The sequence below is a fragment of the Equus przewalskii genome, chromosome 14 (genome assembly GCF_037783145.1).
Source record: "Equus przewalskii isolate Varuska chromosome 14, EquPr2, whole genome shotgun sequence".
NCBI lineage: Eukaryota > Metazoa > Chordata > Mammalia > Perissodactyla > Equidae > Equus > Equus przewalskii.
The window spans coordinates 43,858,139-43,883,523 of record NC_091844.1 but is presented as its reverse complement, the minus strand read 5'-3'; the positions used below and the strand labels follow the sequence as shown (position 1 = coordinate 43,883,523).

General features: G+C 36.1%; 1 long non-coding RNA gene across 4 annotated transcripts in view; it reads left to right on the top strand.

Moving 5' to 3' along the window:
- The window catches only part of LOC103546256 (uncharacterized), a 389,543-nt gene that overhangs the window by 299,325 nt on the left and 64,833 nt on the right, over positions 1-25,385 (top strand). Inside the window, exon 4 of one of the 4 annotated variants that reach the window (XR_011526080.1) lies at positions 21,408-24,592. The exons of 1 other annotated variant lie outside the window; for it this stretch is intronic. This is a non-coding gene — a long non-coding RNA (uncharacterized lncRNA). Of the gene's footprint in view, positions 1-45; positions 3,871-21,407; positions 24,593-25,385 lie in introns of those variants that run through there. 2 more of the 4 variants (XR_011526078.1, XR_011526079.1) reach the window with 2 other exon arrangements.

Below are 25,385 nucleotides of genomic sequence, written 5' to 3'. Positions count from 1 at the left end.
TTTTCTTTTCTCTTAACCTTAGGTTTGGTTTTCCTTTCTCCCTAGGTTTAACACTGAAAAGTGACTGTAAAGAGATAGCAAGAATAAAGATGTAGTTCTTCTTCCCTCTACTGGAAAACATAGAAAAAGAAGATCATAAAGGAAACACTATACATTGATGAGGAAGATGAGATAGCTGCAGGTGAACCTGAAATAGGGTATGTCATGCCCACAACTGTAGTGGGGAGGGCTCTGAAGGGAAAGCACAGACACACACATTGCTACCTTGCCTACCTTACCAGGTTGCCTTTGTTGGACAATTAAAAAGAAAAAGGATGAAACTAGCATAGGGTAGTTTTGGTAACCAAGCTATGCCAATGTGGTTAAATAGTCAATGGGCCAGATAAACTAAAAAAGTAGTAACAGAATAAAGTATCAAGGAGTAAGCCTTTTCTAACGCTATCTATACATCTTATTCAAAGATTTTAGGGAGATTACCAAAGGAAGGAGGCCTCTAAATCCATAGTAGATGTTTCTACAGGCATCTTTTGAGGCATTGCAATTTATGCATTTGTGATCTTAGTTCTACTGGAGACGTTCTATAGATTTGTACTTGGATGTAACAAAAAAATTCCTGTCAGGTCATTGAATCTGTTCAAATAGTGACAATTTTAATATTTCCTTGAAGACTAGTGTCATTTATTCAAAACTGGAATTATTTAGATATCTTCTGAAAACTTAGAAGGTTTATCCTTCCTGCTGCAAGCTTGACTGTGGAACAGAGCACAAGGTGTTGGGAAGCTTGTGAGCTTTGGAGCGAGGTAGACATGGGTGTGATTCCTGGTTCTACCAGTTACTGGCTGTGGGCTTTAAGGCAAATTATTTTGTTTCTTGGAGTCTCAGTTTCTGTGTTGTTAATACTTGTGTCTGATATTGTTAAGAACTAAATGTGATAATATTTGAGAAAATGTCTACCTAGTACAGAATCTGATACTCAATAAACTCTAGTTTTATTTTAATTTACCACCATGTGCTATGATTAACTAAATTACTTTTTCTATTTTTTTTCAAATTTCCAACCTCTAGGTTTTAAAAAAGTTACCCAAATTCCACTCTTGTTTTTCATGCTTGTATCTTCTTTGTTATCCTCCTCCTTTCTAGAAGTTTTTCATATCTGCTTTTTGTACCTTTCTTAAGCTACTCATTTATTATTGATGTACCAGAGTGTACTAGGGTGTAGGTCAAGAGGTGTATCTATTTCTACAGTCAGGGGCTTCTGAGTTTACATGATGTTTATGGTTTCTCAAAACCCCATGGTATCTAGAGTTGATATAAGCATATTTATAATGCAGTTTTGTCTTCTTTATGAATATGAGCACTCCATCATTTGAGACATGTTTAGAAATCTAGTCCTCCCTCAGCCTTCAAGTCTAAATTCTGAAACATCTCAGGTCTTTGGGCACTCAAACTCACACTGGTACTGAAGTAGTACTAATTTGGTCACATTTGGGTGTCTTTTGCAATACTCCTTTTGGAAATTAACTCAAAACAAAGGCAGCAAATCGATAAAAACCAACTAAAAAAGTGCTGGTGGATGAGAGGACTTATAAGAACTGTTCCAACATGACTTGCTTCTGTATCCCAATTTCCTAGCAGTTGTGATGACCACCTGAAGGTTCCCCAAACAAATTTCCTCTCTTTGCTTTCTGGGTAGGAGTCACTCTGCAAGCAATAACCTTTTTCAGGTCTGCTTCCTTTTACCTTATCTTCTTGTTCTTTCTGGGATTGGGACTCTGAATCCCCCAAGGTTTGAAAGATTGCCAAACATTATTTATTATTTTTGTAGCCTTGTAGGCATTCAGAAAATGTTTGGCTTCATATTGGTTTCAATAAAATAGTTGGCTGGAGTTACAAATAAGCATTTTGGTTGGAATTTTGCTAAATACCAGTTTGAAGCTGAATTTTGGTAAAGCTGCTCGGAATACATCTATCCTTGTCAATGGATTTGTTTGTTTATTAAGTGCATACTTTCTGGATTTTTGTGGGAAGAGAAGGTCAGACAGAGGAGCATAAGGATTAGAAGTGATTACGAATAGAGAAAAGGATTCATGGAGAATGGTGTCCAGAGATAAGGCGTTACAAGAAGGGAGTCTGAGTCATACTGTGCATAAGTGGGTGTCCAGCCCAAGGCAAAAGCCAGAACTGCCATTGAGCTGAGCTTCCCATTGGCATGTTTTCCACATTCTGAATGGTGGAGACATTCTTGAATAGGTAGTCACAGAGCAGAAGTGTAACTGATATAAAGGATGGTTCTCATAAAAAAGGCTTTATCCTTCTCTAGTTCAAGCTTCTACAAAGCCTTAAAAAGAAGCCAGCTCTACTTCAAGGGACACAGTGCATCCCCTGTAACTGGAGCCAAGTAGATGAATAAATAACCTCTTCATGGAAAGCCATTAGCAGGTTGGATAATGATACTAACATGAGTAATTGGAGAGAAATAAATGAAGTAGTTGCTATTAGAACAGTCATTAAGGGTTGCCTATGTATAATTGGATTGTAACCCTTAAGACTTGGCATATGCCACCTTCACTTTCTTAAAAAAGAAACAGTATTTTGAAGGTCCTCTTTCAGAAGACAAGAGACATAGCAATAACTAGTTTCAGTGACATGAGGCATTGATCATGGCTCAATGGAGTTATAGTTGTAGTGGCTGAATCAGCTTAAACCTACCATCTTTTGTAGAGTACACCAGCAGTAGAACAAGAAGGGAATTTTATCCTGGAAATTTTTAGGAGAGAGTGTCTAGAATCCCAGACCTCTGAAGATTCTTGCAAGAGAGAATAAACTTCAGTCTGTTAGTTTGTCACAGTTTTCTACGATGATACTTGGTTTGGGGTGATGGAGGAGATGCTAAAGGCAACAAACAGAGAATAGTGGAAGATTAGGTACTTGAAGCCTGCAAACCTTTAAGTTTGAATGACAAAATGGACAAGGTTGCAACAGGGTTGACTTACCCACTGTCAGCTCCTTTGAGGCTGGGTCTGGTTTGAGATTCTTCTGTAATTCTCACAGTACCCAACTGGGGCCAGTGGCTTCTTATTGATGGGTTGAATGTCATGCCACAATCTGGCAAGATTCACCTCCTGCAAGAAGGTGGTTATTTCAGAAGGAAATGTATGCCCATAGTCAATTTAACTGGCTCTTGACCCAGCAAATTGGCTTAACACCTACAAAAGCATAGTTTTCTTATTTTAAAATAGGATCCCAATTTCTGTTTCATAGGATTGCTAGGGGCTTGAATAAGACTATTTCTATAGAGTGCCTAATTTATACCTGATACAGAACACAAGAAATTGTAGCTGCTATTTTATTATTCCCTCAGCATTACAATAATTTGTACGGGTTAAGAATTTGAGTTGACCTTATTATCACAACAAACAAACAAAAAACAACATTAGCTAAGCATACTACTATTAATAATAATAATAAAAAGCTGCTATTTAATGAGTGATTACCATGTGCCTCACCTTGTACTAAGTATTTTATGTAGATTATTTCATTTGATCTTGACAACAACCCAGCAGGAAAATTCTCATAAAAATCAAAGTGAAAATGGAAGAATGTCCAATAGCAGTACTTTTCCTTAAAGTTGCAAAGAAATGTGGGACTCATTTTCTGGAAAAACAAGTTCCAGAGGTACAGTGAGAAAAGGAAAGAGAGATAGAGGCAGATAGAGAGAGATACCAGGAGGCGTAGTCATTTTATGATTATATGAGCCCTTCTTGAAGAGGAGCCTGAGAACGCCACCTAGCCAGCATTTGTGAACGGACACCTGGAGCTTTGTGGGCAGTGCAAGGGTGGACCGAGATAGGACTGTGAGGAAAAAATAAAGGAAACATTTTTGCATTGCTTTTGAGATATTAGGAAACGACTGGGACCTGTTAGAGAAGATAGATGCCCAGTCTACAGAAGAAAGCCCATTAAGAAAAAAGCCTATAGAGAGAATATCTGATGAGAGGGAGGCCCCAAAAAAAAAATCTCTTAGGGGGCTGGCCCCGTGGCCAAGTGGTTAAGTTCGCGTGCTCCGCTGCAGGCAGCCCAGTGTTTCCTTGGTTCGAATCCTGGGCGCGGACATGGCACTGCTCATCAAACCACGCTGAGGCAGCGTCCCACATGCCACAACTAGAAGGACCCACAACGAAGAATATACAACTATGTACTGGGGGAATTTGGGGAGAAATAGGAAAAAAAAATCAAATAAAAAAAAATCTCAGGATTGAAACTGAAAAATTAAAGTCCCTAGGGCAAGCAGTAAGGGCTTTAGGAGAGGGAGAGTAAATACTCTGTGTGAAATCAGTTATTTTGTTTGTGGGCTTGCATGTGTTTGGGGAGGAGATGTCAGGACTCTTCATAGATATATATTATAAAATAAAATTATTTTATTGAGGTAAATACCCTTACAGAAAAATGCAGAAGTCATAAGTCTATGGCTTGATGAATTATCCAAAGTGAACACACCCATGTAACCACCACCCAGGTCAAGAAAGAGAATATTACCATCTTTATAAATATTTACTCCTCATAGTTTTCACATGCTTAGTTTTTTAAATGAATTTGTGTCCTTCTAACATGGATATTTAAAGTCAAATGTGGTCAGTTAGGATAGTTTATATATAAAGTGAGAAAGGAGGGCTTGTTCTCTCTTGTTGGGAAAAACACTTTAAAATTCATAACATTTCATAAAAGTGAGATAGTAAAATCTGAATAAAGTACAATTGACTTCTGAAATAAGGGATAATTTTATGCATCTCCCAAACTTATTAGGGCACTGAAAATTAAGATTCAGAGCGGAATCCCCACTAAAAAAAGGAATACCTCATTTTCCTTGCTTAAAGCCCTCAAGAACATAGAGCATTTGGCACTGTTCCAACCACATGGTGAGCTCAGCAAATATTTGTCAATAATCATAATGGTGATAAGTTACCTTTTTAATATAATACATGGTGATTCCTGGTTTCCCTAAAGCAATAACCTGCGGCAAAGAAATAGGACTTTTAGTTCTTCTGAAGCTCCTGGTTGGAACCTCAGGGGAAAGAACAATCTATGTGAATTAGTGATGATATGTTTTACACACCAGTTGAAATGATTTTTCCCTTCACCTCCACCCCTCCCACAACCAAACACAGCTCTGAGTTTTGTAGAGATGAGGCAGAGAATGGAAGGAGGGAAAGAAAATAAGAGGCAAGACGATGAGGAGCAGAAGTATGGGAGAGGAGAACAAATGCCAAGTTAAAGCCACTGAGGAAAGGCTCCTTTGTACTTTCTTTTGTTTCAAGGAATTAATGCTACAATTTAGCATAGCAATTCACCATATATTTTGTTAGATCAGATTTTATTGGGTACTACTCTTATTTTGGTGGGTAATCATTTGTGAGGTGAAGGAAGTTCTCCATGGCAGCCACCATGGTTCGTCACTACTAGGACAAAATTAAAAGCCTTTTGTCAAATGGAAAAGCTATCTATTTTTTATATATTGTAATATCCTTAATGGGCCCTTCAGGTGAAACTTTACAGAAGACGGGGTTGACAAGCGATGTGTAAATTTGACAATGAGCAATGAATTTGATAACATTTACCTCTTTATGAGTGCTAATTCAAGCCAGGTCTTACAAAACCATAAAGTGATCCCCACTGTGCTACAAGTATATTAATGATTTGCTTTGCCTTCATTTTTAGGTTGTCAGCAGAAATTAGGAAAGGATGAGGCATCTGTTTCATAATGATGTGTGAATTTGTTGGTTTGTCATGTCCTCAGCAATAGTAAGGCACGATTTTAGCATTTACCTGTTGGGGTTAAACTATAAATAGATGCAGAATTTACATAAACTTTCTTCACTGGTGCTCACTCTAGCCAGTAGATTATAATTTAGCAGCTTTGATTTTGAGTCAGCCATTTGGCTTATATGACAAATTGAATAATTCTTTAGGGCACTTTTACAAGAATATAGACCATTCAAGTAGGAATAAGTGTCATATGGTGCAAAAAGCCCCTGAGGTCCAGTTTCAGGTTTACCACTAACCAGTTGTATGACCCAAGGCCACTTAGCCTCTGGGCCTTAAAATTGGATGGTGTTTAAGATAATGGGCTTTGCAGTCAAACAGATCTAGTTCAAGTCCCTTATTAAACCTCTAGGAGCTTTAGTTTTCTCATCTGCAAAGTGAGACCATTAATAATTCAACTTCATACAAGGTTGTTATAAGGCTTAAATGGGACAGTGCATGTAAAATGCCTAGCACACAGTCAGTGCTTAATAAACATTAGAGTTGGAATAAGTAGTCACTATTTTCCTTTTCAGATCTGAAATGTTAGGATTCTGTGAATGATAGAGTTTCTGAAGTGTCTGTCAGGATTGTATCCAGTTAGGAATTTCAAGTTCCTGAAGGGTGGCACATTGTAGCCAAGCTTTACTTCCGCATCGCCCTCGGGCATTGGTATATTTAAGTTACACATTTATTGAAAACCCTGACATTCCTTGAAAGGAAAGAGGAGGAAATCTGCTACCCTGTCAGAAGAGGAAAGACCATGTGGACTGGTTTGGCACAGTGCTTCAAGAGAAGCTGTTTGCTTTGCCTTAAGGATTAGTGGCTTTGGGCTCACCAGAGTGGGACCAAGGAGCATGTCTGGACCTGGGAAGGAGAGTGATCAAAGATAGAGGCCGGTGTCCTTGGGAGGGGCCAATGATGGGGTAAATTAATATTCCCATCAGCATCCTCTCGCTTGCAGTTTCCACAGCTATGGTGGAGGGAGATAGCAGGAGATCAGGCCACCCCCAAAACTTGCCCAGTTCACTCCAAGCATAACAACATCGAAGAGGAAATTGAGATCCAGGAAGGCGTAAGTCGAGGGAGAGTCAAACATTCAAAACCCAGGTTTCCTGGCCCATAGTGCCATGTTTATTCCTCCATACTATTTTGTCTCAGATGTATAGTTGTGTAGATTCAGATCATTTCTTTCCTTTCCATTTATGTCTCTCTGGGCTTCATTTTCTTTGTTCATAAAATGGGGCTGTTAATAATACTGTCCTCACCATGTTCATGGCAAGGGCTAAACTGGGTAATATGTATAGAGTGCTTCGTGCAGTAGTAGCTGTTAGTTGTTGCTGTCAGATAAGTGAGAGCTTCTCTACTGCCTAGGAGGATACTAAACTCCTAGCATGACTTTTTATTGTTTCCTCCAATGAACCCCATGTTTTGAAAGATTTTGTATATTAAATCGCATATATCGGTTAATAACTTTTTAATTTTGTTATTGCATCAATACTGAATTGATTTAATTTCAATAAAAGCAAAGAAACTTGATAGATAGAAAGCCTCTCCATCCTTATCTAAGTAAATGTACTTCCTTCAGGTTGTTTGAATTGTCTAAAACATCTTGCTGATCACCAACACAGTCTTTGCAGATTCTGGACATAGTTGGGCTCTCACTTTTCAATGAATAAGCCAACCCTTAATATTATAATCTGAGTGAGTTGACATTTTGTGTGTGATCTAATTCAAATTTTTCAATGTTACAATTTTTTCCATTGCATCATGGGAAATTGATGTGGTCCAGAAATAACAAAAATGAATTCATTAAGAACGAAACTGAAGATGAGTTTTTAGCATGCTACCACAAGTTATTGATTAGCAGGCATACCAACATTTCAGATACTACATTCTGATATATAAGAACTAAAGTGTATATTTTATTCACTGTCATTAAAGGCCAAATTCAATTACAATTTATAATTTTTTTTACCCTTTAGCCATCCAATTTTTATACTACCAGAAAAGAAAAAAAATAATTTCTTTTAGTATACAGAAATTAGATCTTTTATAGCCAAATTCCACTGTTAAGAGGGAAAATTATAAAGGATATTGAAAAAGACAAATTTGTATAATCTCATCTCTTATTTTTTAAAAATATGTTACATAGAGGACAAGTCTTGACTCTTTCAAATATTATTGGGTCAGGCTAAAATAATTTCATTGTGAGAGCATTTTCCTTCTCTGTGTGCAGTCTAAGTGCATATTTTGTGCTCTTAGGAATAACTTTCCAAAGCTGTGTAAAGAATGTAGCAATAAAATCTAATAAGAATTATGGCTCATGACTTGAATGATGTCAGTACCCTTTTAATCCTCCCAAACATGAAAACGTTTTCTCCTCCTAAATAAGATTTCTTAACTCTTTATTTCTAAGGAAATAAACAGAGCTCTGCAATTGCATCAGCAAAGTAAGAGTTAAAGGAAGATGTTTCATTCCCTTATTAATGCTTATGCTTATTATTAAGATAAGCACTTTAGAAAAGAAATTTATCCTAAACAATAATATTTTAATGAATACATTTGTTTTGTCCTATTTTTTCATATGTTATATAACATTAGAAGACCTCTGAGTTCAGTGTTCCAGCAATAATCTTTTGCTTTCTTTAAACCAGTGGTTCTCAAACTTGAGTATGAATCAGAATCACCTGGAAGGCTTGTTCAGCCACATTGCTGGGGCTCATGCTCAGAGTTTCTGATTCAGGAGGACTGCGCTGGGCATGAGAATTTGCATTTCCAATAGCTTCTCAGATGATGCTGATAACAGCTTTAAGCCATTTTAGTCTTCTTATTTTACAATTTAATTTGGTGGGATTCAACCATCCTGAGGCATATATGCCCCTTAGGTTTACAAGAAACCAAAGTTAAGTGTTAGCTATAGTCTGATTATTTGGTCACTCCTGATTTATTTCAAATCAAAGAACTGCACAGATAAAGCAAGGTTGATGAAACCGTTCGAAGCTTGAAGATGTCAGACTGTAGAATCTCTACGGGTAAGTGTGTGATTTCTTTAGTGACATCACATTTGCCTGCAGAGATTTTCCAGTCTGCCACTTTGAAGTTGTATTTAAGATGGAAAAAAGTTGTCTTCTTTCTACAGTGATCTTTCCAGGACTGCTAGATTTTAAAACTATATTTATCCAAGGTTAAAATTGAAGGGGAAAAAGGAGTTATAGTTGGGGTTCAGATAGGAGATAAATGAGAATGGATACTCTCTAATTCTGCCACACATCTCCATAGAGAATGAAGGAAAATGGGAAAAGTGAAGCTTTCCCAAACCACCACTGATTTCTTTTGTAACAGTGTTTTACCCATACTGAAAGCATCTTCTGGTCAGTCTAAGTAATACCCTTGAGTTTCAAGCAATTTTATCTAAAGGTTAGACTTTGCAATTAGGTTTCTCAATGTCTTTCTTAATTTACCCTAGGCCTAACTAATCACAAGAGAGATGAGTAGGAAGAAGTGTGTTTCTCAATTTTCCCCATCTCTCTTCTCCCTATTAGCCGTCTTATGATAAATAACATCACCAGCTGCTAATTTTAAAGTGCTGGAATAATGCATAATAAGCAACATTTTACTTCAGGAGAAGTTCAAGAATAATCTACTTTGTGAATAGTGTGATATCATTAACTCTACAATGTTCTTTTTGTTTTTGTTCATTTGTCAGAAAAAAGTTGTTTCTCCATGTTAACTGTAATTTAATTTCAACATTTGACTGCAGAAAGGACTTTGTGTATTTTGTTCCTGTTGTATCCAGCACAGAGAACAGTTCCTGGCACATAATAGGTACTCAATAAACATTTATTTACTGAATGGCCATTAAGTTACTGAAGATATTTTTTTGCAATTCCTGTTTACCATTAGAAGGGTAATACATATACATAAAGTCACATATTTTATTGATATCAGAGTGAATATATTTAATTTCAGACAAGATAAAAGAATATTTAAATATGAAAAATCCATCTTGGTAATGAAGCATATACTTATAATAAAATGCATTATAATGAAACTGTTAAAAATAATTTCCTTAAAGTCTAACAAAGTTATATTGTGCCTTTCTGGCATGTAGTTTTATTTCAGATGATGAGTTTTTTAGTCCTGGATTGTATCCAAATTTGTGTAATAATGAATCACAAAATTAGGTTTGATTGTGTTTACACTGCACAACACAGTGTCTTGATTATCTGTTAATCTGCCGTATACACATCCTTTGACCTCAAGATGACTTTAAAAGCATCCTCTCAATTGCATTCTGACTTTTCTAGATAAACCATAAATACAAACTTAACATTAAATCTAAGCGTAGAGGATATAACAGGTGGCCCTGATATGACGTGAGTGGAGCTAAATAATGTGTTGAAATAATTGGAGCTTAGAAAGATAGAAAACATCTGGGTTTCAAGGGAGAACATTTCCATCCTTTTTACTGCTTTTTAAATAGAGAGCTACATCATCCTGAATTATGTAGAAGGAAGGGGCTAATGTTAGGAACTCTATGACCCTCATTATTGTCCTCTGAGCTCCAAAGGGTGGGACTAGTATACTTTGGTTATGGGAGAAAGATAAGCCTCCTTATGCCATTTTTCATTTTCTCTTTTCCAATCATGCTTTTTGTTTTATATGTGCTTGCAAGGCCTGGTTAACAGTATCACTTGTTCTTTTGAAGGAAAATTGAACTTTTGAATGATGGAATCATAGTTGCCATGTCCCTGATTGTTGATATCTTGTTTGTTTCTTTGCTCCATGGGAAAGCATGGATGGAACAGAGCTTTGGAACAGCATCATCATTTTAGCTCTATGACTAGGTTCTTTACAGACAGCCAACCTATAATACAGGGCTCCTGTTAGTTTAAACACTTCCATGGAGAGAGACCTTTTTATAAATACAAATATTTGATATATAAACATTATCGGACATCAGCATATTTAGAACAGATGCATTTACAAGACTATGCCTAGCAGAGATTAAAGGTCTGAAAAAAATCGGACAGTACAGTATATTTTAAAAGATCAGGAGGTCAAGATCTACCAAGGAGTTCTCAACTATGGAACAAATTCCCAAGCCCCAACTGAGACGTCCTGAATCTGAACATCCAAGATGTGAATTTGAGAAGTCTCTGTTAAAAAAAAGGTAATAAACTTTATTTTTTAGAGAAATTTTAGGTTCACAGCAAAATTGAGTGCAAAGTACAGAGAATTCCCATATAGTCCCTATTCCCACACACACACAACCTCCTCTGCTATGGATATCAGGTACCACAGTGATACATTCATTGCAATTGAAGAACTACATTGATACATCATTACCATTCAAGGTCCATAGTTTAAATTAGGGTCATTCTTGGTGTTCTGTGGATTTTGACAAATACATGATGACATGTATCCACCACTGCTGTATTATACAGAATAGCTTCACTGACCTAAAAATTTTCTGTGCTATACCTATTCATCCTCTCTCTCCCTAACCCCTGATCTTTTTCCTGTCTCCATAGTTTTGTTTTTTCCAGAAAGTTATAAGGTTGGAATCATACAGTATTTTGCCCTTTCAGACTGGCTCCTTTCAGTTAGTAATATGCATTTCCTCCGTGTGTTTTCATGGCTTGATAGCCCATTTCTTTTTAGCACTGAATAATATCCCACTGTCCTATTGTAGGTGAATATCTGTTCACCTACTGAAAGACTTCGTAATTGCTTCCAAGTTTTGGCAATTATGAATAAAGCTGCTATAAACATCCATGTGCAGGTTTTGTGTGAACAAAAATTTTCAATTTATTTTGGTAAATACTAAGAAGCACAATTGCTGGATATATGGTGGAAGTATATTTAATTTTCTAAGAAACTGCCAAACTCTCTTCCAAAATGAATTTACCAGTTTGCATTCCCACCAGCAATGAACCAGAGTTCCTGTTGCTGCATAGCCTCATCAGCATTTAGGGTTGTCAGTGTTTTGAATTCTGGCCATTCTAATAGGTATGTAGCAGTCTCTCATTATTGTTTTAATTTGTACTTCCCTAATGACATATGATGTTTCCATATGCTTACTTGCCATCTGTATATCCTCTTTGGCGAGGTGCCTCTTCAGGTCTGTTACCCATTTTTTAATAGGATTGTTTTCTTATTGTTGAGTTTTAAAAATTCTTTGCATATTTTGGATATCAGTCCTTTATCAAATGTGTCTTTTGCAAATATTTTCTCCCAGTCTGTAGCTTGTCTTCTCATTCTCTTGACATTGTTTTTTTGCAGAGCAGAAGTTTTTAATTTTAACGAAGCCCAACTTATCAATTATTTCTTTTATGGATTATGCCTTTGGCCTTATATCTTAAAAGTCATCACCATACCCAAGGTCACCTAGGTTTTCTCCTATGTTACCTTTTAAGAGTTTTATAGTTATTCATTTTACATTTAGGTCTGTGATCCACTTCGAGTTAATTTTTGTGAAGAGTATAAGGTCTGTGTCTAGATTAAATTCTTTTTGCACACGGATGTCCAATTATTCCTGCACTATTTGTGGAAAAGACTCTTTGTTCTATTGTACTGCCTTTGCTCCTTTGTCAAAGATCAGTTGACTGCATTTATGTGGGTCTATTTCTGGGCTCTCTATTCTGTTCCATTTTTCTATTTGTCTATTCTTTCATCAATACCACACGGTCTTTATTACTGTAGCTTTATAGTAACTCTTGAAGTTGGGTAGTGTCAACCCTCTGACTTTGTTCTTCTCCTTCAACGTTGACTTGGCTACTCTAGATCTTTTGCTTCTCCGTAGAAACTTTCAAATCTGTTTGTTGCTATCCACAAAATAACTTGCTGGGATTTTGATTGGGATTGCATTGAATCAATAGATCAAGTTGGGAAGAACTAACATCTTGAGTCTTTCTATCCATGAACATGGACTGTCTTTCCATTTATTTGGTTATTTCTTGAAATCTTTCAGTAGAGTTTTCTAGTTTTCCTCATATACATCTTGTACATCTTTTGTTGATTTATACCTAAGTATTTCACTTGTTTCAGGTGCTAATGTAAATGGCAACGTGTTATTAATTTCAAATTCCTCTTTTTCATTGCTGGTATATAGGAAGGCAGTTGACTTTTGCATATTAACTTTGTACCTTTCAGCCTTGTTGTAATTGCTTATTAGTTCCAGGAGTTATTTTGGTAGGATTTCCAGTACAATATTGAAAAGAGTGGTGAGAGGGGACCTCTTTGCCTTCTTTCTGATCATAGCAGGAAACTTTCAAGTTTTTCACCATTAAGTATGATATTAGCTATAGATTTTTTTTATAGACTTGATGAAGTACCTCTCAATTCCTAGCTTGCTGAGAGTTTTTATCACAAATAAGTGTTGGATTTTGCCACATGCTTTTCTGCATCAATTGATATGACCACGTGATTTTTTCTTTAGCTTGTTGAAGTGATGGGTGACATTGATATTTTGAATGTTGAACCAGCCTTGCATTCCTGGGATAAATTCCACTTGGTCATGGTGTATAATTCTTTTTATACAGTGTTCATTCTATTTGCTAATGTTTTGATGAGGATTTTTGCACCTATGTTCATGAGAGATATTGGTCTATTGTTTTATTTTCTTGTAAGTCTTTGTCTGGTTTGGTATTAGCGTAATGCTGGCTTCATGAAATGAGGTAGAAAGTATTCTCTCTCCTTCTATTTTCCGGAAGAGATTGTAGAGAATTGGTATAATTTCTTCCTTAAATGTTTCATAGAATTTTCCAGTGAACCTATCTGGGCCTGGTGCTTTCTATTTGGAAGGTTATTAATTATTGATTCAATTTCTTTAATAGATACAGTCCATTCAGATTGTCTATTTAATCTTGGGTGAGTTTTGGAAGATTGGTCCATTTCATCTAGAATATCAAATTGTAGGCATAGAGTTGTTCATAATATTCCTTTATTATCCTTTTAATGCTCATGGGATCTGTAATGATGTCATCTTTCATTTCTGATATTAGTAATTGGAGTCTTTCTTTTTTCTTCACTAGTCTGACTAAAGGCTTATTGATTTTATTGATCTTTTCAAAGAACCAGCTTTTTTTTTTTTTAAAAAAAAGATTTTATTTTTCCTTTTTCTCCCCAAAGCCCCCTGGTACATAGTTGTATATTTTTAATTGTGGGTCCTTTTAGTTGTGGCCTGTGGGATGCCGCCTCAGCATGGCTTGATGAGCAGTGCCATGTCTGCATCCAGGATCCAAACTGGTGAAACCCTGGGCTGCCGAAGCAGAGCGCGTGAACTTAACCACTTGGCCATGGGGCCGGCCCCTTCAAAGAACCAGCTTTTGGTTTTATTGATTTTCTGTATTGATTTCCTGTCTTCAGTTTCATTGATTTCTGCACTAATTTTTATTATTTCTTTTCTTCTGCTCACTCGGGATTTAACTTGTTTTTGTTTGTCTAGTTTTCTATGGTGGAAGCCTAGATGATTAATTTTAGAGCTTCCTTTTTTTCTAATGTATGCATTCAGTGCTATAAATTTCCCTCTAAACACTGCTTTCAGTGCATCCCACGAATTTTAATAAGTTGCGTTTTCATTTTAATTTAGTTCAAAATATTTTAAAATTTCTCTTCAGATTTCTTCTTTGACCCATGTATTATTAAGAAGTGTGTTGTTTAATCTCTGTGTATTTTGTGATTTTTCCATTTATCATTCTGTTATTGATTTCTAGTTTAATTCCATTGTGGTCTGAGTACCCATTGCTAGTATTTGAAATTTGTTAAGGTGTGTTTTATGGCCCACAATGTGGTCTGTCTTGGTGAATGTTCCACGTGAACTTGAGAAGAATGTAATTTGCTGTTGTTGGATGAAGTAGTCTATAGATGTCAATTATTTCCAATTGATGGATGGTGCTGTTGTGTTAAAAAATGTCCTTATTGATTTTCTGGCTGCTGGATCTGTTCATTTCTGACAGACGGGTGTCAATGTCTCCAACAAAAACAGTGGGTTTATCTATTTCTCCTTGCAGTTCTATCAGTTTTTGTCTCATGTATTTTCATGCTCTGTTGTTAGGTGCATACACATTTAAGGATTGTTATGTCTTCTGGAAAATTAACCCCTTTATCCTTACATAATATCCCTCTTTGTTCCTGATAACTTTCCTTGCTCTGTATTCTGCTCTGCCTGAAATTAATATAGCTACTCTGACTTTCTCTTGATTAGTGTTAGCAGGTTATATCTCTCCATCCCTTCTAATCTATTGGTGTCTTATATTTAAAGTGGGTTTCTTGTAGACAATATATATAATTGGGTCTTATTTTTTGATACACTCTGACAGTCTCTTTTCATTGGTGTATTTAGATCATTGACATTTAAAGTGACTATTGATATAGTTGGATTAATATCCACCATATTTGCTGTTGTTTTTTGTTCATTGCCCTGTTCTGTGTTCCTATTTTTGTCTTCTACACTTTTTCTGCCTTTTGTAGTTTTAATTAAGCATTTCATATGATTCCATTTTTCTCCTTTCTTAGCATATAGATTATTTCTTTTTTTACTTTTTTCGTGGTTTCCCTAGAGTATGCAATATACATTTACAACTAATCCAAGTCCACTTTCAAATATCACTATACCATTTCACAGATAGTATAAGTACTTTATAATAACAAAATATTCCTAATTCCTCCCTTTCATCCCTTGTATCATTGTTATAATTCATTTCACTTATACATAAACATACATCTATATAGATAGACCTAGGTATAGATATATCACACATAAGCATACATAATTTCATATATTGTTGCTATTATTATTTTGAACAACTATCTGTTAGATCCATTAAGAATAATAAAAATAAAAGTTTTTATTTTATCTTCACATCCATTTTCTGATGCTCTTCTTTCCTTTGTTTAGATCTGAGTTTCTGGCTTATATCAATTTTCCTTTCTCAAAGAACTTATACATCTCTTGCAAGGCAACAAATTTTCTCAACTTTTGTTTGTCTGAGAAAGTCTTATTTCTCCTTAACTTTTGAAGGATAATTTCATAGGGTACAGAATTCCAGGTTGGTGGTTTTTTCTCTTAACACTTTAAATATTTCACTCCACTATAGTCCTGTTTCCATGGTTTCTGGGGATAAAACTAATGTAATTATCTTTGCTTCTTTATAGATAAAGTGATTTTTTTCTTCTGGCTTTTTTGAGATTTTTTTTATGACTGATTTTCTGGGTTTGGAATAGGATATGCCTAGTTGTAGTTTTTGTTTGTTCGTTGGTTTGTTTTTCCATTTATCCTGCTTGGTGTTCTCTGAGCTTCCTGGATCTGTCATTTTATGTCTGACATTAACTTGGGGAAATTCTCCATCATTATTGCTTCAAATATTGCTTCTATTCCTTTCTTTCTTCTATATCTGGTATTCCCATTACATACGTTATACTTTTTGTAATTATCCCACAGTTCTTGGATATTCTATTCTTTTTTTTTCCCAGTCATTTATCTCTTGGCTTTTCAGTTTTGGAAGTTTCTATTGTTATATCCTCATGTTCAGAGATTCTTTCCTCTGCTGTGTCTAGTCTACTAATTAACCTATCAAAGGCAGTCTTCATTTCTGTTACAGTGTTTTTTTAATTCTAGCATTTCTTCTTGATTCTTCTTAAAATTTCCATCTCTCTGCTTACATTAACCATCTATTCTTTCATGTTGTCTACTTTTTCCAGAAATGCCCTTGTCATAGTTTTTTCTTTTTTAATTCCTGACCTGATAATTCCAATATTTCTGCCATATCTGACTCTGGTACTTATGTTTGTTTAGTCTCCTCAAACTGTGTATTCTGCCTTCTAGTATGCCTTGCCATTTTTTGTTGGAAGGTAGACATAATGTCCTGGGTAAAAGGAACTGTGATAAATAGGCCTTTAGTAATATGGTGGTGAGATGCAGGGGAAGGGGAAGTGTTCTATAGTCCTGTGATGAGGCTTCAGTCTTGTGGTGAGCCTGTGTCCCTAGACTGTGAACTTCACCAGTGATTTGCTATACCCTATTCCCCCACCTTAGGTAGGATAGGATGGCTAGAGGGAGCTAGAGTTGGGTATTTCCCTTTCCCCAAGTCAGTTGGGCTCTGATAAAACTCCAGCAGGTCAGGCTCTGATAGAATAGTTTCACCTGAGGGCAAGCCTTGTTAAGAAGAACAGAATGCTCTGGCATATTTCAAAATGGTTCCTTTCATCTTGCACCTGCTGGAAGCATGAGGAGATTTTTCTCTGATATATACTGTGAGGACCCGGTCAAGCTCCTGAAGGTAAAACTCACAAAAGCATGGAGTCCCTCTCTATGACTAGAGTTTTTGACTCTCAGACTTGTCCATACTGAGCCTCCAGCAATTCATCCGTTGCAGTTCAGGTTTTCCTACCTTGGCACTGGTTCTGGTGGAGGTTTCTGCTCCAGTAAGTTGTAATTCTCTGTATCCACTTGTCTCTCCATATTTTGCGGCAGTGGTTTACCTGGTGAACCCACTTGTCTGACGAAACTAAGAAGAGGTGTTGATTTTTCAGTTTATTTAGCTTTTCACTTATTTTTAAGACGGAGTGGTGACTTCTGAGCTCCTAACATGCCAAATGGGAAGCTGGAAGTCTAGAAGTCTCTTTTTCAAGGTGAATCTGATGATTGGATGGCTTTAGAGCTAATTGGCTTTTAAACTTTAAAAATGTAATGCCATCTTATTTCAAAGAAAATCTATGAATTTATAAAAAAATATATAAAATTGGTAAAAGTGGGGCTGTTCTGGTTGAAGTGTGTGTGTTGGTGAGGCAGGGATCCAGAGCTTTATCTTCTCAAACTCTCCCCTGGTGCAGCCCCAAACTGCCTCTGCAGAGTCCCTCATTCGCTAATCATACTGCTCTCTCCAGCATGGGGTAAGCCAATGATCTTTGGAAGTTCTTGGAGGTGGGGATGCGTGTGTATCTGGGTGGCCAATCAGGACAAGGAGGGACAGCACTCAAAGGGGCACTGACTTCAGATATTTGCCCTGTAATTGCCGCTGGCAAGTGAAGGGGGCAGGAGGGTGATGAAATTGGAATCAAAGTTAGAAATCTGTTTGCTGCGCAAAAAGGCCATTTTGCAACTTGCCTCCTTTAAACTATCCTGCTGGTGCAGGGTGTTATTTAAGCCTTAGGGGATGTTTTAAAGGTGGAGGATTGCCCTGGTGATGAACAAATACGAGAAATAAACTTCCAGTGGGGCTGGGTTGCCTGCTGACTGTGGTTTCCTGATGATCTATAACAATGGTTATTCACTAACAGCTGGCGCATGTCTCCCTCGGACAAAGCCACTGGGAAGTGCAGGCACTCGGATTGGTGAACCAGAACCGTTACCCTGGTAACAGTTAACTAGCACGTGTTTTATTGTTTCCAACTGCTTTTCCTGGGCTATTTGCAGGTGGTGGGAGATGCTTTCTTAAAGAGGGGTCATAACCTCATGAACTTTCAGATGTTGCAACAAATTGGGGAACAAAACATTTTTTTCTCTTTCAAATATATTAAGTAAATCTTATTACGTAGCATTTTCAAGACAGATGCAGCCCAGCAGTTTTTCTATTTTGCCATTATTTCCAGATGTTATCAATTTTAAAGTCAGTTTCATTTTATGATCAGGATTAATAGGAAGGTAACATTAGTGATGTGTATGGTAGCAGAATATTGTTTTGGTCTTTTGGGGATGTGTTCTGGTTCTATATTTTTGCCATAAAATGTGAGATCAAACCATAAAACATGAATGTATTTTTAATTGGCCTTTTAATGGTTTGTATATTTTGCCTCTTCATTAACTAATTTAGCTCAATATTTTTGCCTTTACTAGTAGTTTTCTTTCTTGTTTTTAATACATCAGAAAATTTATAGTGTTGCTATAAAATACAAGACCAAATAAGACTTGATCGTGTTAGAATTTCCTTCTGCATTTGACATATTTTTGAAAGGATCAGTTAATTTCCAGATGGATAGCTCCCTCTTCTGTCTGGTTTGCAGAATTTGCATCTTCTGAAACCACAGATGGAAGATGCAGTATGTATCACAGAACTCGCTAGCTAGGCTGAAGGTTGAATGTAGTTACTATCGTAGCAAATTTATGAATTGAAACATGGAGGATGCTTCCATTGTAATAATTTGGTTTAAAATAAAATCATGAACCCTGTTGTAAATACTGGCTGAAAGTAAATGGAAACATTCTTTTAAGTTAGTATTGAATTTTATCTATAGATATCACTGAAAAAAATGCTGACCTGATCAATCCCAAACTCTATTTGAAATACCCTGACTTTGGTCAAATAAGCATTTGTCACTTGATTTGCACAGAATTCAAACAATACTGCAAGTCAAGACTTCTCATGAGCCTGAGGCAAAGTCTTTTCTGTTAAGTGTTCTTAATGGGTTTTCAAACATGCACCTACTTATAAGTTAGATCAGTGGCATTCAAATGCCCTCCTCCAGGACCTTAGAATTTTTTAAATGCTTAAAAAACATTTGTTTTTAAATCTTTCCTTTCTTTCCTTGGGTCCCATTTAATCACTACAGCAAGAGTTAGGGTTATGCTCTGAAAATGAACATAAAAAAATCTAGAGCCTGAACTCATAACCATAGAACCAAACAAGCTAATAAAACTATTTATGATGATGAGAGTGCTTGTTTACCGTCTTTGTTCTTAGAGATGTGATGAAGTGATAATTTTTTTCTTTCTTTTTTTTTTTTGAGGAAGATTAGTCCTGAGCTAACATCCACCACCAATCCTCCCCTTTTTTGCTGAGGAAGATTGGCCTTGAGCTAACATCTGTGCCCATCTTACTCTGTTTATGTATGGGATGCCTGCCATAGCATGGCTTGATAAGCTGTGTGTAGGTCCATGGCTGGGATCTGAACTGACAAACTCCAGGAGGCTGAAGCAGAGCGTGTGAACCTAACCACTACACCACTGCACTGGCCCCTTAAATGATAAATTTTGACTGTGAAGAGGAAAACATGGATTCATTCAAACTCACCCCTCTCATTTCTCTTAGTGCAGGGTGTTTGGGATTCTGTGACCCTAATTATGTGAATATATATTAAATGAGTACTGTTCACAATTCTCTGCTTTGCTTTTGTTGAAACAGAAGCCATATTTTACCTTAAACACTCTTGTTGGTACTGTGTCATTGTATTCTTTCTTTTTAGTTTCATTGAAGGGCTACAAGGAATAACTTGAATATACTGGAATAAGAATTGGAAAACTATTCATTATCAAAATTTGGGGACTTAAGCATACATTTGAAAATTTATAATTACTTTCTTATCTCTAAGTAGGTGAAAAACCATGTAATAAAGTATTAGACAGTAAATCTCATTTGGAATAAGGGATTGTTGGAAACCACAGACTGTAGCGCATCCAATTCAACTTCCCCTTTCATAGCACTGAGCCCAGAGAGGGTAGTTGTCTTGTTCAGGGTCCTGCAGTTAGGTGGTGACAGAAATGGTTTTTTTGAGTCCTATTTGAGCACTCTTTTGGCCAGGCCACACCCTTTGCAGGGGTCAAGGAGTTCTTCACTACTTGGCTGTGGCTCCATAAATATGGATTCTGTGATTTCTTTTCTCCTCCAAGTGCACAGACTCTCGCCCCCCATTTCCCACATTTGCATCCCAATGACATATTAGCTGAGTGACTTTGGGCTAGTTAACCAACCTCTCTCTGTGTTTCAGTTTTCACTTTTATGAAATGAGGATAATAATAGTGCATCTCTTATAGAGTCTATACCAGTGATGTGCGTGGCACCGCGTAAGCACTTAATAAACATTGGCTATTATTTTTATTATTGTAATTTTCTGCCACTCTTCCTCCAGTGTGTGCTGTGGTCTTCATTTACTTTGTGGCATATAGTAATCACATCTAAAACAACTGAAGGTTGTATCTGCATGTTCACAGCGGCATTATTCACAATAGCCAAAAGATGGAAGCAACCCAAGTGTCCATCCACGGATGAATGGATAAATAAAGTGTGAGATACATATATATGTATATTACATATATTATATATATGTAAAATAGAATACTATTCTTCCTTAAAAAGAAAGGAAATTCTGACACATGCTACAAATAGGATGAACCTTGGGGACATTATGTTAAGCGAGATCAGCTAGTCATAAAAAGGCAAATACTGTATGATTCCGCTTAGATAGGGTAGCTAGAGAAGTCAGATTCAGAGAAAATGAAAGTAGAATGGTGGTTGGCAGGGGCTGAGGGGAGCAGAAAATGGGGAATTGTTTAATGAGTACAGAGTTTGAGGTTTGAAAAATGAAAAGAGTCCTGGAGGTTGGTTGCACAACAATGTGAATGTACTTAACGCTACTTAACTGTATGCTTAAAAATGGCCAAGATGGTAAATTTTATGTGTTTTACTACAATTAAAAATTCTAAAAAAATAAACAATGCAGTTAGAGCATATTAGTTCTATTAGTTAACCCTAGACATTTTGACTTCTTGATCCCAGAGTTCTGGGCCAGTGCTGTGGGTTAGAACCAAAAAGGTTTTGGTGGGTGGTAAATGTCTGATAGCAGTTCTTGAACATCGTATCTGTTTTAGTTCTGTTTCCTTCCTCTAGGATTGCCGACTTCCTGCCAAGGATGGACTTAATTTCCAGGGCCTTATAGTTTACGGACTTGGATGAAATTACAGAAGTGCACTTTCCCCACAGACACATGAATAAAGTCCACAGAGACTCTTCAGAAAATGAAAACACATGAAAAGCAAATTTCATTCAGCAACTTTACAATTAATAAAACTTCCTTTGGGGGGAATGGCGTAGGCTGTTAGAAAGAAGCTTAGAAACTGCCCTATTAAACAAAGCAAGCAAAGAAGTATAGAAGAAGAAAGAAGAAAACTTCATCTTGGTTTAGGATTTTTTTTTTTTCAAATTTCTGTTTAATTATCATTATTGTCTACAAAGATGGTTAAAAGCATCATACATTTCCAGGACCAAAAGCAAGCACAACTAGAAAAGGGTTTATGCTAAATTGGAATTTGATAATTTCTTATAACAAGCTGCTGTAAAAGTTGTATCTCTTTTATTTCAATGCAAGAATTCCTTTTATTCAATATTGAATATCCTTTTTATTTCAATTCAATAACATTTACTGAATATTTACTGTGTAGTGAAAGCCCTGTATCTCAGAGACGAGACTGCTTGGTTGGAGTTTTAAAAAAAAAGGTTTAAAAGAAGGTAAATACTTCAAAACTTTTTTTTTTAATGTTCAAAGTAATTAAATATACTGGGAATAATAATAAATTGTTATACTTCCAAATAACATTTCCTTTTTGATCATGGGACTTATATAAACTAAATATTTGCAGAGGAAAATTCTCCAACTATATTGTAACAGGAATGTGTTCCTTCAAACATGTTAGTAGGGAACAATCACCACACTGGTGGATGTATCTGCTCAAGCCAGCGTCAAAAAAGAGACAAGATAAGAATCTTTTATCTTTTATCAGCTTGTCAAAAAAGTAGCAATGAAAATGCTTAGTAACAGGATAGGATTAAAATGTATCCAAGTCTGTCACTTTCAAAACGCCACATTTTAATTTTATCCGTCCTTTTGAAATAACAATCAGAAGTTTTGCTTTAAATGTTCATAAATTAAACATTGAAATACAATTACTAGCTTATTCAGGGGCACTACCACAAACCTAATTTCTTCATCATCTTAGTAAAAAGCCTGGGTTTTAAAATCCACTAACAGGCCTTTGATTAGAATCTCAGGAGGTTAATAACAATTTTGAAATCACAAAATATGCATAAAGAAAAATGTAAGACTTACCAAGAAAAATAGCTGTAACAACGCAAGACAAAAGGCAAATTTTGATGACATTATTCAGCTTTCTATCTTTCAGCATCAGGTACTTTCTCTGACCATCTGAAGACTCTAGATGTAGTGGAAAAAAACGGGATGATTTTAATATTAAGAGCTACGAAAGGTGAGAAACGGGCCCTGACAAACACATCTACACACGTCAATGTATTTCATAATAGAAACATTTTCTTTTTCATTCTCAATCTCTAGTTGAATAAGTACCCACCACCCCGAGATTCTTAATAAACACATTTTACCATTTTTGAGAGGCAGACATCAAGTTCATTTTGAAAACTTCACATTTAGCTGTTAGCCAAAAGTGAACGTTTGGTGGCTTTTGAATCCTTTTCAAGTCGTGAAACCTTAGAAAGAAACTAAAGAAAAAGAGATCAGATCTCGGCCTACCTCTTTCAGCCCTTGAGAATTCCCTTTCCAAGTAGTTTCCTAAATAGTGAGGCTGCATCAGAACCCTCAGTTCTTCTCTTTGGAAGTTATTAAATCAGCAGAAAGACCGACAATAATGGCACATGAAATCTAAGATTTGTATAGGAAACAGACAGGCAGTCTACACTTTGTTATTCACTTGATAGACAGAGCCATTTTGACAGCCCTAACCTTAGAAACCACAGGTCCTGCTGAGCTCAGCAGGAGTCAAACGCTGAGTACCATCTGTCAAAGCTTTATTTCCCCCCTCCTTCTTATCCACGCGTTTACCAGAAGATGCTAAAAAGAGGGATAAATGAAAGTCGCTAACTACAGTTAAACTTATGTAATTGTAACACTGATGTTGTGCTAAGAAATTCACTCTGCCATCTACCAAATTTGAGTGAACTGAATTAGATATTCTATGTTCTTTCTTAATGGTTATCAAAAGATGAAAGTGTGGGTTGAGGAACTCCGTAATTACAGTCCAAACAACTAATACTACAAAATGAGGAAATTGCACATAGTTTGGTATGGTTTTGCCAACTCTGTAGCTAAAATCATGAATGGTTTGGGAAATTCTCAACTCTAAAGATTCTTTTTTTTTCTTAATATAGTTTAATTAAACGTATAAAAACAACAAAATTTGCTTCTTTCCAAAAATAGAGATTTTAATTAATTAAATTCTTGCTTTACAAAATGAAGTTTCACTCATAACACTTTCTCTCTTGCCCCCTCTCTAGCATAATCAATTTTAAAAATTTAACAAGCCTAATCATAAGAAAATCAATTAAATCAAGTGTAGTATAGCTCATGCTGCACTTATGTAGAAGACAGTATATCAACTGATAATACAGAGGAGCTAGAAATGGCATTGCTTTTGATTAAGTGCTACCAAAATGCTGCATATTTTTTTAAGAGCAACTTTAGTTTGCATTACATTTTGAAATTTTTTACGTTTAATGAATAATTTTAATTATTTATTTAAAATCTTTAAATTTAGAATATCATTTTTAGCACATGGTTCACTCAGAAATTTAGAGTACATTTCCATAAATACAGAATTATAAAATATAGAAGTTTAGATTTTAAACGTTAGAGAAAGTGAAGTCTTCTTTTAGCATAATTATTCCAAATTTGAATTTTTCAGTTAAATTCTGTTTTATTCTGACTTTTTTTGTTTTGCCTAATCTTTCCTCCAATTTTCCCCAATGCTAAAAAATAGTTATTTAAAATACTATATCATGAGAATAATACTATATATATTATATGTACTAGATATACTATACTATAGCAAGTAATTATTCATTGTTTAATGGATAACACAATGTCACAAGAAGACATTGTGAAGAAGTATTTTAGTTAATTGATGATTATATTTACATAAGTGTATACTTTTTATATTTTATTCAATGTGCCATATGTAAAAATTTTACAGAAATTTGAGAGCCCTTACATGTAAATGATTGAAATGCTTTATGTAAAATATTTTTAATAAATTGTACACCCAGAAGGTGATTTTGTTGTTTAGAGCAACCAAGAGGTGATTTATTTTGCAATGTCAAAACTAGCTAATAGTTTCTAATATTATAAGATAGGATTTTTGTGTATCAGTTTTGCAAGACACATCAGCCTTACATATTTTCATGAATATACACATAAATGCATTTGAGTAAAGTCTGAATGGGTACTATTTGAGCTGGGGCTTTGCCCCTTCTCTGAGCTTCCCTCACCTGCCCTTTGTCCTAGGAGGGATTGATCTCATTCAGAGGCTGAGGAAGGAAGCTGCCTTTGCTGGCAGACAGGGTCCCTGCTCAGTAAACACCTCTTCCACCAGTGTGTTAATGCCTGAAATTCTTTCTCCTGGGGGCAGGAAACAACTTTTACCACACTGAGAGAGAAGATTCAAAGGCAAAAGCCCTGAGGGAAAGGAAGCACGTGGACTTAAATTAATCTTGCTGACAGTTATTCTGAGAGCAAAGAGAAGCAGAGAGGAGCAGGAGGGGAGACACTTTCAGATGGAGAAGGAGTGTAGACAGGGGAGGCAAGCTCGCGCTTCCTCTGGATTTCACGTAAGGAGGGCTGGTCAGTGTCCGTAGAGGAGCCTTGCTTTGCATCATGCATGTGTAGACTTTCTTGATTCTCAATGTCATGCTGTTAATTGTCAAAATCTCAGAGTTCTAGGGATGTTAAGGATCATCTCGTGCAACCCTTCATTACAGAGATGAAGAAACTGAGACCCAGACGAGTCTACTCCGGTTTATCCAAACTGGGGTAAACAAACAAACAAAAAAAGCCGTGTTTCA